At 44.3% G+C, this 20,188-nt stretch overlaps 1 long non-coding RNA gene across 1 annotated transcript in view; it reads right to left on the reverse strand.

The window, feature by feature from the left end:
* Positions 1 to 19,030, reverse strand: part of LOC124619618 — a 167,812-nt gene extending 148,782 nt beyond the window's left edge. The window contains exon 1 of the long non-coding RNA XR_006980102.1: positions 18,881 to 19,030. This is a non-coding gene — a long non-coding RNA (uncharacterized LOC124619618). The remainder of the gene's footprint in view (positions 1 to 18,880) is intronic.
* Between the last annotated feature and the right edge of the window lie 1,158 nt (positions 19,031 to 20,188).

Raw genomic sequence — 20,188 nt, forward strand, 5'->3', positions numbered from 1 at the left:
CATGACACTAACAACGTAACCACAGACAGCGATCCAGGTCCTTACATTTCCCCCTTCCACTGTGACACCGGGAGTGTAGTTTGCTCGCGTCGACCACTGCCAATTATCTGAGACATAAACACATCACGGCATGTCTGGCGCATCAGATACACAAAACACATCTGCCCAACTGGTTATAAATAAACCTTTAATAATACACGGTACAAAATGAACCCAAGCAGAACTAACCTATGCGACCACTTGCCCAGTAACAGCTCTTAAAATATGATTAGCCAATTCTCTAGAACAAACGAAGAAAATAATAACATAGAGAAAGGAGATAGGGAAAATTATTTCGGCCCGCTCTCGAACGCCAGGCACAGACTTACGCACTACTTGGTATTAGCTCTAGCTACGCATTAAGCACGGCTTCATGTCTATTTGTTGCGTGTAACCAGCACTCCCTTAAATGCCGTCAACATATCAGGCGGCCATACCAAATACAGTGACAAGTAACTGAAACACTCAAGATAGTTTTCAGCGCACTCGGGTATCCAGTTAACATGAACAGAATCCACCAAGGAACAATTCGACGACTCCAGTTCATTCACTTTGAGAAGCATGTAACAGGCACGAAGGAAATCTGCCTTTCAAATATCAGCCGTCGGCAGCGGATCTGCATTCCAACGGCTAAACACGCCACAGCAGCTGCCCACGCTCCTACGTCGTACCGACTCCGCCACTGGCCAATGCGACACGGCACTGTCGCTCACACAGCTGATACCCAAACGCAAGCCCGCGCAGAGCGCGCGCACCACAGTTAAATAGCCATCCGCCAGTGATGCGAAGAAGACAAGCAGGCATCATAAATCGACTCACAACGATCGGGATCACAATCGATGGAAACTGGCGCCAGCAGCGCACCAGCTCAGCCGGTTTACATTGAGAGACGCCATCGGACCTTTCTTCATTTACATCATGCTTACAGCTCCCCTCCAGCTTGAGACTTCCCCACGAAGTGTCACCCGAACGTCAGAGTTCAGTATTGCGTGCACAACAAACCACATTTATGGGAAACCGACGCCGGCCGAAGTGGCCGTGCGGTTAAAGGCGCTGCAGTCTGGAACCGCAAGACCGCTACGGTCGCAGGTTCGAATCCTGCCTCGGGCATGGATGTTTGTGATGTCCTTAGGTTAGTTAGGTTTAACTAGTTCTAAGTTCTAGGGGACTAATGACCTCAGCAGTTGAGTCCCATAGTGCTCAGAGCCATTTTTTTGGGAAACCGACGTTGATCTCAGATCAGCCAGCAGAGCGCAGTACACTATTCATGACAGCGCAGGCACGCCTCAGAGCCATCAAAATCAACTAATGTTTCGTGACTTTAGTGATTCTGCCGTAGATCAAACTGTTTCAGATTTCTTGACAGCATGACATCCGGTGGTCGCGGCACAGCCACATCCGCCCGAGGCAACGCAGCAGGTGCCTCCACTCGCGGCCGTCTCACCGATGGCAGTTTCGGCCTGCCGCCAACGCTGCAGTTTGCCTCTCCGATTGACATCGACGCCGTCACGGTCGGCTAATAGCCGGTACCCTCAGCAGCACCCTCCATGCTCCTACCTGAGCCGTAGGACGCCTCCTGCGCCTTCTTTTCTGGGGCAGTTCACGTGGCGCTCGCAAGGCGCAATTTTGGGACGCCTTTTGGTCTGCTCTGCCCCCAACCACGCTACCAGTTTCACCCACCTACGGCACAAACCTCTTCCTTACCTTTCAACTTGGGCTGGGAGGGGTGACGTATCGGCACTTATGCGGTCGCCAACACTTTCAACTACGTGCGACGACAGCTACGCCGCCGCGTTTCCCAAAGCCGGCACCGCGGTACGAGACCGCTACACGAACGAGTGCAAGTTTAAACGCAGCCTAAACCTCTCAGACAAACAGAAGCTAAACGATGTCAAAGTTAGCGTCAGGAGGGCTATGCGTGAAGCGTTCAGTGAATTCCAAAGTAAAATTATATGTACCGACTTGACAGAAAATCCTAGAAAGTTCTGGTCTTACGTTAAATCAGTAAGTGGATCGAAACAGCATATCCAAACACTCTGGGATGATGATGGCATTGAAACAGAGGATGACACGCGTAAAGCTGATATACTAAACACCTTTCTCCAAAGCTGTTTCACAGAGGAAGACCGCACTGAAGTTCCTTCTCTAAATACTCCACAATCGAAAAAATGGCTGACATCGAAATAAGTGTCCAAGGAATAGAAAAGCAACTGAAATCACTCAATAGAGGAAAGTCCACTGGACCTGACGGGATACCAATTCGATTCTACACAGAGTACGTGAAAGAACCTGCTCCTCTTCTGACAGCCGTGGACCGCAAGTCTCTAGAGGAACGGAAGGTTCCAAATGATTGGAAAAGAGCACAGTTAGTCACAGACTTCAAGAAGGGTCGTCGAGCAGATGCGCAATACTATAGGCCTATATCTCTGACATCGATCTGTTGTAGAATTATTGAACATGTTTTTTCTCGCGTATCATGTCATTTCTGGAAACCCAGAATATACTCTGTAGGAATCAACATGGATTCCGGAAACAGAGATCGTGTGAGACCCAACTCGCTTTATTCTTTCATGAGGCCCAGAAAATATTAGATACAGGCTCCCAGGTGAATGTCATTTTCCTCGACTTCCGGAAGGCGTTCGATACAGTTCCGCACTGTCGCCTGATAAACAAAGTAAGAGCCTACGGAATATCACACCAGCTGTGTGGCTGGATTGAAGAGTTTTTAGCAAACAGAACACCACATATTGTTCTCAATGGAGAGACTTCTACAGCCGTTAAAGTAACCTCTGGCGTGCCACAGGGGAGTGTTATAGGACCATTGCTTTGCAAATAATTGGTTCAAATGGCTCTGAGTACTATGGAACTTAACATCTTTGGTTCTCAGTCCCCTAGAACTTAGAACAACTTAAACCCAACTAACCTAAGGACATCACACACATCCATGCCCGAGGCAGGATTCGAACCTGCGACCGTAGCGGTCACATGGTTCCAGACTCAAGCGCCTAGAACCGCACGGCCACACCGGCCGGCTCATCGCTTTTCACAATATATATATATATATATATATATATATATATATATATATATATATATATATATATATATATATATATGACCTAGTACATAGTGTCGGTAGTTCCATGCGGCTTTTCGCGGATGATGCTGTAGTATACAGAGAAATTGCAGCATTAGAAACTTGCAGCGAAATGCAGGAAGTTCTGCAGCGGATAGGCACTTGGTGCAGGGAGTGGCAACTGACCCTTAACATTGACAAATGTAACCTATTGCGAATACATAGAAAGAAGGATCCTTTATTGTATGATTATATGATAGCGGAACAAACACTGGTAGCAGTTATTTCTGTAAAATATCTGAGAGTATGCGTACGGAACGATTTGAAGTGGAATGATCATATAAAATTATTTACCCTTTTAGTTGATATTATGACTTCCTAGAACGCTGTGTGGTTCTATAGTGGATACAGGAGTAACGAACAGATGTTGTTCATGAACAGAGGATTCAGATGTTTATTACTGTACATGTAATATAAGCACTCCATCTTGAGGCCACAAGTGGCCCATCTGGCCAATACTCAAAATGGGGCCAGTGAATGAATATTTGGAATTAAATACCCTGCCGCTGGTGGTCAGGACAGGGGAAACTTGCATCTCATTGGCTGCCGCGTAATCTACATCTACATTTATATTCCCCAAGCCACCTAACGGTGTGTGGCAGAGGGCACTTTACGTGCCGCAGTCGTAATGACAGACTGATCCAGTCGCGTACGGTTCGCGGGAAGAACGACTGCCGGAAAGCCTCCGTGCGCGCTCGAATCTCTCTCATTTTCCATTCGTGATCTCCTCGGGAGGTATAAGTAGGGGGAAGCAATATATTCGGTACCTCATCCAGAAACGCACCCTCTCGAAACCTGGACAGCAAGCTACACCGCGATGCAGAGCGCCTCTCTTGCAGAGTCTGCCACTTGAGTTTGCTACACATCTCCGTAATGCTATCACGCTTACCAAATAACCCTGTGACGAAACACACCGCTCTTCTTTGGATCATCTCTATCTCCTCTGTCAACCCGATCTGGTACGGATCCCACACAGATGAGCAATACTCAAGTATAGGTCGAACGAGTGTTTTGCAAGCCAACTCCTTTGTTGATAGATTACATTTTCTAAGGACTCTCCCAATGAATCTGAACCTGGCACCCGCCTGGTAAGGCGCGCCTTACAAAGGAGTTGGCTTACAAAACACTCGTTCGACCTATACTTGAGTATTGCTCATCTGTGTGGGATCCGTACCAGATCGGGTTGACAGAGGAGATAGAGATGATCCAAAGAAGAGCGGCGCGTTTCGTCACAGGGTTATTTGGTAAGCGTGATAGCATTACGGAGATGTGTAGCAAACTCAAGTGGCAGACTCTGCAAGAGAGGCGCTCTGCATCGCGGTGTAGCTTGCTGTCCAGGTTTCGAGAGGGTGCGTTTCTGGATGAGGTACCGAATATATTGCTTCCCCCTACTTATACCTCCCGAGGAGATCACGAATGGAAAATGAGAGAGATTCGAGCGCGCACGGAGGCTTTCCGGCAGTCGTTCTTCCCGCGAACCGTACGCGACTGGATCAGTCTGTCATTACGACTGTGGCACGTAAAGTGCCCTCTGCCACACACCGTTAGGTGGCTTGGGGAATATAAATGTAGATGTAGATTAGGCGGCAGCCAATGAGATGCAAGTTTCCCCTGTCCTGACCACCAGCGGGAGGGTATTTAATTTCAAATATTCATGCACTGGCCCCATTTTGAGTATTTGCCAGTTGAATAATATTAACTGAATTTCGTGGTGCCTGGGGCTCGTGATCTACTGAATAGCTTTTGTACTAAAGACTGATTTGTAAAACTTTGGTATATGTATGTGTTTCAACATTCAAATCTGCTGTTAGTAACTGACGCTGCAACTACAGTCATGTATTAGTTTTACTATTTTATATTAGAAGGGGCAACGGCCTTGCCGCAGTGGCTACACCGGTTCCCGTCAGATCACCGAATTTAAGCGCTGTCGGACGTGGTCGGCACTTAGATGGACGACCATCCGGCCGCCATGCGCTGTTGCCATTTTTCGGGATGCACTCAGCCTCGTGATGCCAATTGAGGAGATACTCGACCGAGTAGTAGCGGCTCCGGTCAAAGAAAACCTTAATGACGACGGGGAGAGCGGTGTGCTAACCACACGCCTCTCCTATCTCCATTCTCAGCTGAAGATGCACTGCCGTTGGATGGTCCAGATGGGCCACTTGTGGCCTCAAGATGGAGTGCTTATATTACATGTACAGTAATAAGCATCTGAATCCTCTGTTCATGAACAACATCTGTTCGTTACTCCTGTATCCACTATAGAACCACACAGCGTTCTAGGAAGTCATAATATCAACTAAAAGGGTAGATAATTACACAAAAAATGGCTCTGAGCACTATGAGACTTAACTCCTGAGGTCATGAGTCCCCTAGAACTTAGAACTGCTTAAACCTAACTAACCTAAGGACACCACACACATCCATGCCCGAGGCAGGATTCGAACCTGCGATCGTAGCGGTCGCGCGGTTCCAGACTGTAGCGCCTAGAACCGCTCGGCCACTCCAGCCGGCGTAGATAATTACTGTTAAGTGATGGGAGTAACTGGACTCCCATTTCGGAGGAACGTAGCTCAATTCTCTGAATGGCAAACCAGATTTTAACCTCAATGAATTTCGAAAACTGATTGATGAAATTTGCAGGAATTTTTCTTCGAAAATAGGACGCCGAATCCTTATTCTCTAATGACCTATCCCGCCGATGGAAATTAACATGTGTGCTTCCTTCCCTCCAAAGTATTAATGATACGCAACGCTGTTATCAACACGCAAATGTTAAGTATTAAGAAAGCATAGCCAAAGAATGAAAAGGGATATCAAAGTACACGTTTTAAAATATATTCGATATTACTCGCCTTCGGACGCCACAACAATAATTACGGTGTAACAGATCACTCAACTAGTGACAAATTGTAATTACTTCTGATTTGTTTTGATATCTGTGTATGTGAAATTAGATCATTCTGTTTGTATACTCAGTAACTGAATCAGTAGACTAGAAATTCCGCGGAGGCTCCACGATGTCTGTGGGAACACCTTTTATTATTGCTATTACACAAAAAATACATCATACTACGTGGAGCCTTCCTTATGATAGCACTTTAGTCTGCTGGCTGACCGATTATTAATCTTCTGCGTGCCACTTGATGGCAGTACTGGAGAGGCATGTTGTCAGCGAACCACTCTCCTGGCCATTAATATCTTCTCTCAGTTGCTTTCAGAAAGCTGATTGAGACCTGTATCGATACTTTTTTTTTAAACTCAGCAGCCTTTTTGAAGATTTGATGTTGGCATCCAGATTTCCTTACCTTGTGCCAGTTTTTTCATTTCTGCGTAAGTAATTCACGTAATTTCCTCCATAATTTATTTAGTATCTTGTAACCTTTATCCACACCTACAATCTCTTTCGTCAACGACTCTCTGAAAAGCACCGTTAACGATTCTCGCTTGACGTAGCTGTTGAGATAGTAACCTCTTCTTTCTTCTGGTAATTGTATTCATAGACTTGTTTTTCATCTATTCTGTTGCATCATTTCTCCATTAATTTTGAACCTGCTTCACTAAAATCACTTTTCACATTTGTCCTGTTTACTATTTTCTTAATTACTGATGGTCCACGTTTCACTTCCAAGCAATACATTTTCTTCTTCAACTACACATCAATATCTGACATCACTGAAATTCTTTTGTTGAATACAGTAGTCCATGAAAATGGCGTAACATTATAAATGTCTTCTTAGAACGTGATCGCTAGGAGTCACCTCGACCATTAGTCTGTCTGAATACATTTGAAGGGCTTATTTCAACAGTGGTACAAGTCCATTACCTCCACTTTTCTGTCTATAATGCTTCTGAAATTCATGCGCCAAACAAACAGAAAGAAAGGGCCATCTCTAGCGAGAATATGTATTTGAATATTTCTGGTATCTCAACTGCAAATTTTTCAGCGCTCATTTAACTTTAGGACTCTGTATCTCAATATGAACTAAAATGGACTTGTACCACTATTGAAATAAGCCCTTCATTTACAAGCCTAATAAACTCTCCTGGTCTCTGATTTTTCCACCTACGATTTTCGAACTCTTTTACCAGTGGTTGTTCAATGGGGTGTTGGATCACAGGGTGCTGGGTTTCATTTCCGGTTGGGTTGGGGATTTTCGCTGCCTGGGGACTGGGTGTTTGTGTGGTCCTCATTTTATCATCATCATCAACTTTCGTGACGGTGGCTAGCTTGGACTTGGAAGAAAGCTGGACTGGTTAAAAATTGGAGCTTTGTACGTTTGCTGATTACCACGCAGTTGAGCACCCCACCAACGAAACATCATCATCATCCAATGGGGTCTACGCTATGTGATCAAAAGTATCGGAAACACCAATGGAATCCGACATTGACTGCTAGATGTCACAATTGGTGGACACGCCAGTGTAAAAGGAGGCTGGAAGTAATGTGTTGTCAGTAGGGAGGCAGTAGCAGTGGATCAGCTAGGTCACCAGAACCCAGTGGCTTCAAATATAGACAAGTCATGGATGCCACGTGAGTAAGAAAATATTTGAAGGGCATCTCAACCCTTTTAAACTGCCCAAGATGACTGTTCGCAACGTGATTGTGAAATGGAAACACGAAGGACCAACCGCAGCTAAACCAAAACCAGACATAATTCATGTACTAACGGACAAGGACCGTGTAGCAAAGCAGATGGTTCTTGTAAAACATCCCATGAAATCAGCGGAAAGAATTACTCGTACGTTCCAAAGTGCCACCAGCAGTCGAGCTAGCACAATGGTTGTCATTAGGGTGTTAAAAACGGAAGGGGAGAACGGTGTGGCAAAACCTCGAAAGCCGAAGGTTTGTGTAGTCAGTGCTAAGTGATGATTGAGGAATCGTAGAGAGACATGCCACTGGACAGTGAATGACAAGAGACGAGGTATTTGCAATGATGAATCGTACTATACCATGTAACAATCAGATGGAAGTGTTTGGGCTCGGAAAATGCCTGGAGAACGCTACCTAGTGTGATGTACAGTGCGAACAGTGAAGTACAGACGAGTCAGTGTTACAGTATGCCGGTATTTTCGTGGTTAGGGTGTGGTCTCTTTATTGTACTTTAGAAAACGCTAAAAGCAGAAGAATATGAACACATTTTTACAGCATTGGAAGCTGCGCACAGTAGAGAAACAGTTCGGAGATACGGATTGTTTTTATGAGCATGACAACGCACGTTGTCCTATAGCAGCAACTGTGAGGCAGTGGTTTGTGAGACTAATATTCCTGATATTCCTGAAACGGACTGGCCTGCCCAGGCTCCTCATCTGAACCAATGAAACACCTTTTGAATGTGAACACCTGCTTTGCATCTGACCCCAGTGTCGCATTCTGTATTACTACCGTCTTTGGGTTCAATCCTTAACGAACAGAGGGCTGTCACTCATCCACACACACCTCATCGACAGAGTCCACTGCTAGGTTCAAGCTGTCATAAAGGAGAAGGGGGACACTCCTCATGTTAGTGTCCACTAACAGTTGTCCAGATACTTTTGATCAGCTAGTGTATGGGAGTAGCATGACTGGGTTGCGGAATCGGTGTAGGACCATGGTCAAAGACCGAACTAGAATCCTTATGTGCCGAGTACCGCTAGATTATTTGTCCTTGTAAATTCGTGTACCATCGCCAAGACATCAAATCGTATGGCTACCGTGGATGCACAGATAATGGTTGAATCGTGTCTGACTTATTCCCAACCTGAACAATAAGTAATTTCTATTTTATCATCTGCGTCTCCTAAGTCCTTGGACGTCTAGTCTCCGATGTAGAATTGAATGTGGATTCAGCAAAAACGATCGTCTGAAACCCGATCATTGTCGTACGAAAATCGATCAATATTGTTTCACATTGTCTTTCAATGAAGAAAATATGAGCCAATGGAATACGAGGCCAACTTGGTGGTTGAATTGAAGAGGTCTTATCAAACGAAACATAGCATCCCATTCTGAAAGGAGGGAAACCTTCAGACGTTAAAGTAACCTAGGGAGAACCCCATGCAAGTGTAATGGAATGTTTAATTTTCATAGATCACTTAAATTATGTAATTGTTAAAATTCGGAAGCTCCATATAGGCATTCACAGTTGATGCTGCTATATATAGCGCTGTTCAAACACATCATCAAGTGAATACATATTACATGAAAGACTTACGAGACATGGCAATAACGTCCTGCACCTACAATTAAACTCTAGTGATATCTGGCTTTCCCCAAGGCAGTGTTTTAGGCCCTCTGCTGCTCCCAATCTATATTAACAATTTACGAGACACTTTGAGCACCCCTCTTACTTTTTTGCAGATACTACCGTCATTTATCGACTATCAAAGTCATCAGAAAGTTAAAACTAATTGAAAAATGACTTAGACAACATATTTGTGTGATGCAAAACGTGGAAAATATCTCTGATTAAGGACAAGTCTGATGTCATCGACACGAGCACGAAAAGAATTCCCTTACACTACCGTTACCCGATAAATCACACATATCTAAAGGTCCTCAATTCAACTAAATACTTATAAATTATTATTATGAACAACTAAAATTCGAAGGATGACATAGATGATTATGTGGGAGGGCAAAAGAAAGACTGCCTTATATTGGCAGAACACTTAGAAAATGCTATAGATCTACTGAAGAGGTTGCCTACTCTACGTTTTTTTGTCCTCTGCTAAAGTACTGCTTTGCTTTGTGGGTTGCTTACCACACCGGACTGACGGAGGATTTCTAAAAAGTCCATGATCAGTTGCAAAACAGGGGGCAGAGTGTCACGGATATTATAAACGATATGGAATGGCAATCATTAAAACAATGGCGCTTTTCGTTGCGGCGAGATCTTTTTACAAAATCTCAATCATCAATCTAAATGTGAAAATGTTTTCCTGTCGCCAGTCTACATAGGGAGAAATGATCATTGTAATAAAATAAGTGGAATCAGAGCTCGCACATAAAGATTTCTATTGAACTTTCCCGTAGCGGTCCGCGGTTCCAGACTGTAGCGCCTAGAACCGCTCGGCCACCCCGGCCGGCCCAAAAGTCAGGCTTATGCTTAGTAATAGTAAGGTTGATACGATACTTCGTATCAACAGTATTCTGTTCCTTTGATAATGGCGAAAAGCCGAAACGCACAAGGAAGAAATAAAGAAAAATTTTTGGTCAAAGGTCGCTGGTTCGAATCCTGCTTCGGGCATGGATGTGTGTGATGGCCTCAGGTTAGTTAGGTTTAAGTTGTTCTAAGTTCTAGGGGACTGATGACCTCAGATGTTAAGTCGCATAGTGCTCAGAGCCATTTGAACCATTTCTTTTTTTTTTTTTTTTTTGGAAACGAGAGTTTCATCGTAAGACCATAAGGTGGCTCTTAAAGTAAAGTAGATACAGTACCACTGGGGTCAAAACAGAGGTAAAACATTTTAATGAACAGTCGCTGAGAAATATAATACCTCAATGTGAGAAACTGGAATATTTACGGCGTTGCCTTAAAACTTAATCAATTCTTCAGTGAAGTTTCCCGTTTACTGCGATTTCGTGGCACCGTGCGGCGTGGCGACCCCGTCGGGTGAACGCGCCGAGGGCTGTTCAGTGGTGTTCAGTGGCGGCAGTAATAATTAAAAATCACGGACCGAGGCGGGCGGCAGATTGCTTTTAAACCGAGCAACTTCCGCCACGGCAGGTGCGCCGCCAGACCGAGCTCAGCGGAGCGCGAGCGCGTGTTTGCGCGGCGGGGGCGGAGTCGGCGTTTTAATGAAGGCGCGGGGTGTGTGGGCGCACGCACCACGGGCTGCCTCCCCTCTGGCACAACTTGATTTACACCTGCGCCGCCACTCCTGGCGTTCCTAGTCGCGCTTCATGAAATCCTGATTTATCTACGCTGCTTATTAAAGCGTCTGTGAAGTTGCGCGGGTAGTCGTCTGGCGGCGTCGATTCTGTTGCGAAGCTCAGAGGGGAAGGAGCGTGACGCAAAGCTGCGTTGCCTTTGATATGGCGCGACGGGCGAGTGCCGCGGGACTGCATAAGCTGAGGGCGCACGCTCCTCTGGAGGCGATCTGGCTTGTGGCTGAGCGCAGAGGAGCCGTATTTCACGCCTCAACGAAAGAGAAACAATTTTATAAAAGTAGTGTTTGAGAACATTTCTCATGAATAAAATGAGTGATCTAGGTAAAATACTTTGAGTTAAAATCTCCCTCTGCAGAAAAACTAAGGAGACTGTTCCACTCCAACGATATGAGTATAACAACGCTGGACCCAACCCATCACGCGCCACACAGCCATACACTCATAGATATAATAGCAAGAAAGCGAACAGATAAAATAATTCGCGCCAATCAGATATCCGCTCCGGGACTCTCTGCTCATGACGTGATATTCTTAAATTACTCAATGCATACTACCAAAGAAATATCTCACCTAGTAACCTACAAAAACCTAAAAAATGTTCACTATGACGCTCTTCAAAAGGATTGCTCACCATCCCTTGGCATGATATAAACAATGAACCGACTTTAGACGGAAAAATTAGATAATTATGTCGCAAAATTATTGCACTGTATGACAAACATGCTCCTCATCGCATTGTCAAGGTAAAGAGAGCTCCCGCTCCGTGGCTCACCACTGAATTACGCCAGTTAATGAATAAACGTGATGCTGCACATAGGGCCTTCAAGCGTAACTCAACTCCCGAGGCGTATGGAGCTTACAGGAAACTCCGAAATAGAACCAAGCAAATCGTGAGGAATGCCAAAATCAGACATGCCCGTCTGTCGTATGCGGCATATCGAAACCTGCTGCACTGTGGAAAAAGCTGCGCAGTTTCGGTATAGGGAAGCGAAGATCTGACGCTGTTTATCAAGCGTTTGCAGAAGAATTAAATGATTTCTTCTCAACAGCTGTAAACTGTCACGCAGCGACAAATTACCAGCCCCAAGATGTCAATCTCTCGAGAGACAAGTTTTTCCTAAAACATGTCACTACAGGCACAGTACACAAGGCAATTGTGAGAATCTCTTCCGAGGCAGTACAAAATGATTGAGTGAGCATTGGCATGATTAAGAACGTTGTAGACACTATTATTCCAGTTATCACAGACATCTTCAACCGGTTATATCTTTTTCATCCCATTCTATCGTCTTAAGTCCCTGCTCGATGTGAGTAACTCACAAGCTGCAAGAAGATAACGAGAAAATTCCCAAATAACAATAGGACTGACATTCATGAAAGAAAAATATGTTTACTTTCATATACATGGGCATTATTATTATTATTATTGATTGATTGTTACAATTAATTTTTTGATTGTTATAATTACCCTTGTACTACTGTTATAGTCTCTGTTTTTTCTTTAACATTAATACTGTATAACACGTGGTATGTCCATAATGTTCTGTACAACCTGAAATTCGTTCAATCTGAGTATGCCTGGTTAGGTGTAAGAGAGGGCCTAAAGGCCCTAATCGTGCCAAATAAAATAAATGTATAAATAAATAAATTAACAAAAATATATTAAAAACTGTCTTGACCGTCATAAAATATCTATATGCAATGGTACACAGTTTCGGTCACAATGTCACCATCTTCAGCCTATTTATACTGAAATATAAATACGCAATGGATTTAAAGGGATCTGATGATAGCAGTGACATATAAAATATGGTATGCAACCAGAATTAATAGAATAAATTAGGGCCATGATGATAGATTGTGGCAGCGTCGTTGATGAATAAACGTCGACTGCTGAGGAGAACAATGTAGTTGTTGCTTAAATACACGATACTGCGCCTATCGCATTGTACATTACATCAGAAATAGCCAATCAGGTATAAAGGAAGTGTAACTGTCATTACAATGAGTTATACACAGAATTGTTGCACAAATTAAAAGACAGATACATTACATTATATAAACGACTGCTACAGATATCATTTCGATAATAGGTGATCAAAATAGGTACAGAGGATAAAGCATTGAAATGTCGCCTCCATGGTAAACAATGGCGTCACTCAAGCAGTGTTTTCGCTGGTACTACGATCTATTAGCGGTTTAAAACATCTGACATGTTTTTCTATATGCCTACCAGCATGACAGTACGTTTTCAACATCCATTCGTTGTAGAAGCTCTGAAATTATTTTCCGCTGCATGGTGCACATTGAAACACCGCACCGTCTCCATGGAAACCATTGGCGTCACTTAAGCTGTATCTTTGCGGGCTTACGATGTAAAGCTTTCATCAAATGCTCGAAAATGGCTATGGATGCTTTCACAGCCGACTGTTATTGGTTGTCTTCTAAATATATGCACCTGTGTCCAAAATTAAAGCAAAAAAACTGCTGTGTCTAATTCACGACATAGTCATACAAACTGTTAACAGACGTCGTTACGACCGTGTACTGCACGGAAGATGGCATTCTGATCAAACGACAACTATGCCAGCAATGACCTCAGGGCCGCTATCGAGCTCGGTAGTGGTTGCACGGTAGTCCCACATCCACAATCGCTGTGTACAGTCACAGACAGTCCAGTATGGCACAGGGAAGAGGCCTACAAAGTCTCTGCTGCGGAGGGACATGGGAAGAATGGGAGCGGAAGAGCCAAAAACTGATGTGGCCCGATGGCTTAATGTGAAACGTTTGTTGTTTCTCGGATGAGACGACAGTTTATAAAGAACAAAACTGTATCCAGGAGACCGGGAGAGGGCCGACCACGTGTGACATCAGGAAGAGTGGACCGTTATTTGGCTGTAAGAACACGACGGTACCGCCTTACTACTGCGTTGCAATTTGCATCTGACCTCGCAGCATCTACTGAACGTGTTGTATCGAGGCTAATAGTGTACAGACGACTTCAGAAGCGTGGCCTTCACTGTCGGAGACCTACTGTCTGTTTACCTGTGGTGAATCTTCACAGAGGGGAAAGTGTAGAGTGGACGGAAGAAAAATGGTTCAAATGGCTCTAAGTACTATGGGAATTATCTTCTGAGGTCGTAAGTCCCCCAGAACTTAGAACTACTTAAACCTAACCAACCTAAGGACATCACACACATCCATGTCCGAGGCAGGATTAGAACCTGCGGCCATAGCGGTCGCGCGTTGCCAGACTGAAATGCCTAGAACCGCACGGCCACACCGACCGGCTGGACGGAAGAACGGTGGGCCAATAACACCCGACTTGGTCTGGAGAGTGATTCTCGACGGATTCGCATTCGGAGGGCACGTGGAACACGATTTCTGGACTCAAACATCGTGAAAAGAGATCAGTAGTGAGGAGAATCCCTAATGGTGTGGGCAGGGATTATGTTGATACTCGAACACCCGTTCATGAAATTGTACGGATGAATCAGCAAGATTTAACTGCTGTCAGGTACCGTGAGGTGAACTTGGGATCTCATACGCGGTAGTTGCGAGATGCTGTGGGCCCAGAATTCATACTGATGGGTGATAATCCTGGACCACATAGAGCACGGGTGGGTCACTGTTTTTTTGGAAGGGGAAGATTCTTCATGCATGGTCCACTAGGAAAACCGGTTGCATCACTTCAGCATGCACCATGAACTCTCCAAGACGTGTGATTAGGTCTGCAGGAAGACGTGGCGTTCTTGCCTCAACATAAGATTGATGACATCATTCACTGCATGTCCCGTCGTTGTCAGGCCCGTATTGGTGCCATAGGTAGTCATACCCTATAGTGAGCACATTAAGCAGTTGTCAGCATCTGTGTGCAAATCAGTGAAGTTGGAAAAAACGAAGAGCTTTTTGTCTACCGTTATGCATGTTGCAGTTGATTACGTTCTGTTTTCTTTGCAGAGTTTCTCCTATAGTATAAACTGTTTGTACTGTTTTGTGGCAAAATAAACGCAGCCTTCCAAAATTTGCGTTCGTGGCTTTAATTTAGGACACCAGTGTACTTTTATCACAAATTGGCGACTTGCTGCACGTAGCAGTGAATTTATATATTCTAATTTACCTATTTATTCACTTGTTATTAACTTTGTGCAACTATGCTGTATAGAACACAGTATACTAACTGTTTTAAGTCCTGTATGATAGTAGCTATTGCTGACGTAATACGGCATGCGGTAGGTCGAGTATCGTGTATTTAGCCACAAATCCGTTGCTCTCCTCAGCAGTTGACGTTCGTGGAGCCACGAAGTCTGCTCCGTTCAAAGCGACCGCCTATCAGCGTGGATTTAATTTCTTCTTTTTGTTTTGGTTGTGCGTTACACCCTTTATACGTTACTACTACTGCTAGATTACCCTCTAAATCCACTTTGAAATTACATTTCAGTCTAAGGGGTCTGAAGTTGGTCACATTCTGATCGAAACCGGTTACCATTGCAAATAAATGTTTTACTGTGGACAAGAGTTCTTTAAACCCATTTTTACAGAAATCCATACAGTTAAGAAAAGTTTTCATACAGCTTCCTTACCGCTTTGAGTTAAGAAAAAAGTAAGAAAAAGGACTTATTAACCCGTATTTGAATGTATTCTTTTTATTTTCTCATTCTTATAGAGGGAAACTGGTAACTCACTGTCACTGCTGGGACTCGTTTTATTAACTTTCATTGAAACGTATTCACCTAACCGTTAATTTGCGCGCTGATTCTACTCTGAAACTGTTTCGAACTGAGCTAAATTCTGAGACAGCAATTGATAAAATTAATGCACGGTGTCTGTCTATATACTGCGTCACTTCAGATTAATTTACATCATCAGAACCCAGACTTAAATTGGTGGGACCATGTTTACAATATAGAGAAGTTAAACGACTGATTTCTACCAGCGTTTCTTGTTGCAGAAAATATTTCAGTATTACCGTAATCAATATACCAACTTTTTAGTGACCGTGGTGGACGTGGAGAACTAAGATCTGGAAACAATTGAACCACAATGTAAAAATGCAAAAGCTCGTGGCGGTAGCGCAGGCGATAACAACTTTCATGCTTCTTCCTGCGCTTTCCACAGTGCGCACTATTTGTCGGGCTTAAGGCTTACCACACTGGCAAGATATTCTTTGGAACCCACGTGTTCTGAGACCTGCTGCGTCTTTAACTGGTCTCAGTAGCAGACGGATTGTTGTCGTAGGCCTGAAGACAGATTTCCTCTTGTGTCTTTTCAACAGGCGGCTTACCTTGCCCGACACGGAGCCATAGAACGGTAAGAAACGAGTTTCTTTTCCAGCTCCTTGCCGGTGGTCTTACTGTGGTTTTCGCTTGAAACCACTTCATCTGTTTGATGAATCTTATACCCGTTGTTCCTGAAGGAATAGTTGGCTCAGTTCAAGACGCAGGTTATCAGCGTCTGATATCATTCTTCCACGATGCGCCAATGTAGGCAACAGAGTGTGCTTCATCGACGAGTATGATGACTGCCGGCATTCATTTACATAACGATATCAACACGTTTTCTGTAGAGGCTGTGGCAACGGCGCCTGTTTCGTTTTCAGAGGACGAGGTGATCAGGGAAGAGGATTTCATTGTCTTTTTCTATCTCCATGGTGAACTGGATGTCGTCGAGGTGATCTGAGAACTCGTCAAGCCTCTTAGATCCATGGGACGAAATGACTAAGTATGGACAGAAGGAACCAGGCTTCTGTGCTATCGTCTGTAAGGCAATATCCTCAAAATGTCTCTGAAGTGGTTTTCAATAGCTGGAGCTAACGGGATCCATTGCAACGCCGTCCGTCTGATCTTAATACTGGCCAATGTACAGAAAATAAGACGTAGGAGCGTTTCCGAACATCTCTAAACGTCACTTACAAAGAACTTTAATAGTAGATCCAAAGAGTCTTCCAGAGGCTCATTCGCGAACAGCAGCACCATATCAAAACCGACCATAGTAATGATAAAATCTGCCGAGTTTTGAATATGATGTACGCAATATACAACATGTGTTCGTCACCTTGTATATGGGTGAGTCAGAGGTGGATATAAAGAGGCGCAATGGCGTCCCATCCTAGTGGACCTTCGGTAAAACAAAAGCAGCAGGTGATGTAGGTACCTGTGGGAGAAGATGCTTGATCACACTGTCTTCCACTGAATAGCGCTTGAGAAGTTCCGACGCCTTTCTTGTTATTATCATTCTTGGGTCTCGTGCGAGCTTCCGGTAAGAACACACGTGGTAAGGATTGGATTGGATTGGATTGTTTGGGGGAAGAGACCAAACTGCGAGGTCATCGGTCTCATCGGACTAGGGAAGGATGGGGAAGGAAGTCGGCCGTGCCCTTTCAAAGGAACCATCCCAGCATTTGCCTGGAGCGATTTAGGGAAATCACGGAAAACCTAAATCAGGATGGCCGGACGCGGGATTGAACCGTCGTCCTCCCGAATGCGAGTCCAGTGTGCTACCACTGCGCCACCTCGCTCGGTACGTGGTAAGAACACATGGGTTCTAAAGGACGTCTTGTAAATAGAACGCACTGTGGAACAATGCAGTAAGTAGCATGAGAGGTTTCATCGTCTACGCTACCCCACAAAATGCGATTTGACTGATCATGCTGTAGGAAACGGTCACAGGATAAAATTTGGTGAAACCTGTGTTGCGGCTCGCACAAACGGATTCTGGGACTGAGTAATTAAAGAAGCCATTCAAATAAAAATCACCAATAACACCCTAAATAGAGACGGTGGCCTGCAACTCAGTGCGGTATGGGATCCAGTGATCGCGCGGTTGAAACGGGCACTTCGAACGCTGAGTGTACATATACTTATATGTGACGATGCCGCGAGCACAGTTGACGTCACACTCTTCAGCTAGTGGATATAAGGAGCGTACCAACAGCCCACTGGCTGCCATATCGCTTGACAATCGCCAAGGATTGCTTGGCCGAAAGGGCGCGTAATTTTAATCACTTGACGCGGCTGGAAACCCGAGAATATTTTATACAACTGAAGCGCAAGATGTGGGCTAACTCTGCCATTGTGACGTGTGAAATATTGGATTTTTTGTACGCTTACATAAATTCGTTTACTATGTGAACTTGGACTCTACAAGTACGTGTGCATCATGTAGCGTGTGGAGTGGTAACTTCGTGAAACAATAGAGTACCTATGTACAAGCAGAGTATTACAAACTGCAAATTCTCTAGGTAAATATAATTATTACAAAAATGTACGATCTTAATTTTTCTCCTCGTTAATGATCAGGAGGTAAATTCGAAATCATTATGACGTAAACACCAGGTATTTAATTGAAATGTTGATACGGTATATTTGAACTTAGGCACATGCCAGCTGCTTATCTTAGGTAAGTGGTTCACCCCAGTGTAGTTCGATCTCTTGATATGTTTGTTACATTTGGAAAGTAGTGAAGTCGTCCTTTAATATGTGTCTTTCCACACACCTGGGTGCCCAGTGTGAGCACCTCATGTTCACAATTACATTTTCTCGTGCGTGACGTACCATTATTTTATTATTTTATTTACGGAATTGTATGCTCCCAGCTAGCCTATCAATCATTGTGATACAAAACTAAATAAATAAATTTTGTTGTGTAGTACTTATTAGATATTACTGTAAAGGCTCTAACTACTTTGTCGGACTTCAGTGAAAGGAATTAAAAGAACAGGAAGATACTCAGTGATGCAACAGTTAGTGAAGCAACGTCCAGTGAAGCGACATGCGCGAACCGTGTTGTCACGGCCCGAGCACTGCAGGCAGAGAGGATTAGGTCTGACTCACCCGTTGGCGGGGTGCAGGTAGTCTGGCAGGTCCTTGCCCTGCGCGGCGCGGGCCCTGGCCAGGATGGAGAGCACGGTGCGCTTGGTGGGCGACATGGCTGGCCGGCCGCCCCCAGGCAGCAGAGGCCGCTTGCGTCCCACCAGAGGCGCCCCTGCCACGCCGCCACCTGCGAGTGAGATGCCACCCATGTGCCAATCTAGTAGACAAACACCCAGGAATACTGTATCTAAGGCAGAGTCAACATATATGTGGTGTGCGTACTGTAAGACCTTCGGTACACACACCATCAGATTATTTGACTTGTCGCTCTAACGAAGTAGGCGAGTGTCAGCAATATTTCTCGTGGTCTTATCGTGGCGTGTTTATCTTCTGCCGTTAGGTCAGATGATAGAAATGCCACTTGTACGCTTAGAGTAGCAGATTGACGGTGACCAACTTTAAACAGAACTTGATTAATTTTCACACACATTTATTAAAATAATAACAAGCATAAAAATAACTTAACTTGGTTCTGGATGCTATTTGCAATTGACAATCTGAAGTTCCTTTGGTCTTGGTGCGTTAATCTTATTCTCACATATCTCTGATACTTGACAAAGTGTCTGTTCATTTATCTTCATGGCTATGTACAGGAATATGGTAATCTTATTAGGCGCAGACTGAAACTTGACTACAGACTAATGCAGACTAATGCAGACTGGTACAGACTAATGCAGACAAATGAAGACTAATGCAGACAAGTACAGACAGGTGCAGATAAATGCAGACTGACTGATCAGAGGTCTGTACCTCGAGCGTACAGGTATCACTGCGCGAGTGTGATCCGCGAGGACAAAAGGTTCTACGTTAGCAGCAATCTCATTGGCTGCGTTACATATTAATACGCGGATCGGCGGAAGCAGAATTTGGTCCGTCTTTATGGGAGCGCCATCTCGTAGAGCGGAGACGGACGAGCGCTGCGCCTGCGCTGTTGTGCTTAGCGGGGCGCGCTCTAGTGGGAAAGTTGTGTACGCGCTGACTACGCGGAACTATGTACACAACAATACAGCATCAATAATTGTTATTCATAAATGCGTAAACAAGAAACAAAACGTAATGTCACCCTTCGACAAGAGCTTGTTATGTAATCTGTACCACTAAATAAAAACAAGATACTGCTTATCGATGTTATCAATATCTCAAAAATCTCTTGACAGTTGTACTTCTCATTTTGACAAGACGTTGTAATAACATTGAGGTGGGTAATAATACAGGGTGGTCCATTGATAGTGACCGGGCCAAATATCTCACGAAATAAGCATCAAACGA

The sequence above is a fragment of the Schistocerca americana genome, chromosome 6 (assembly GCF_021461395.2).
Source record: "Schistocerca americana isolate TAMUIC-IGC-003095 chromosome 6, iqSchAmer2.1, whole genome shotgun sequence".
Taxonomy (NCBI): Eukaryota; Metazoa; Arthropoda; class Insecta; order Orthoptera; family Acrididae; genus Schistocerca; species Schistocerca americana.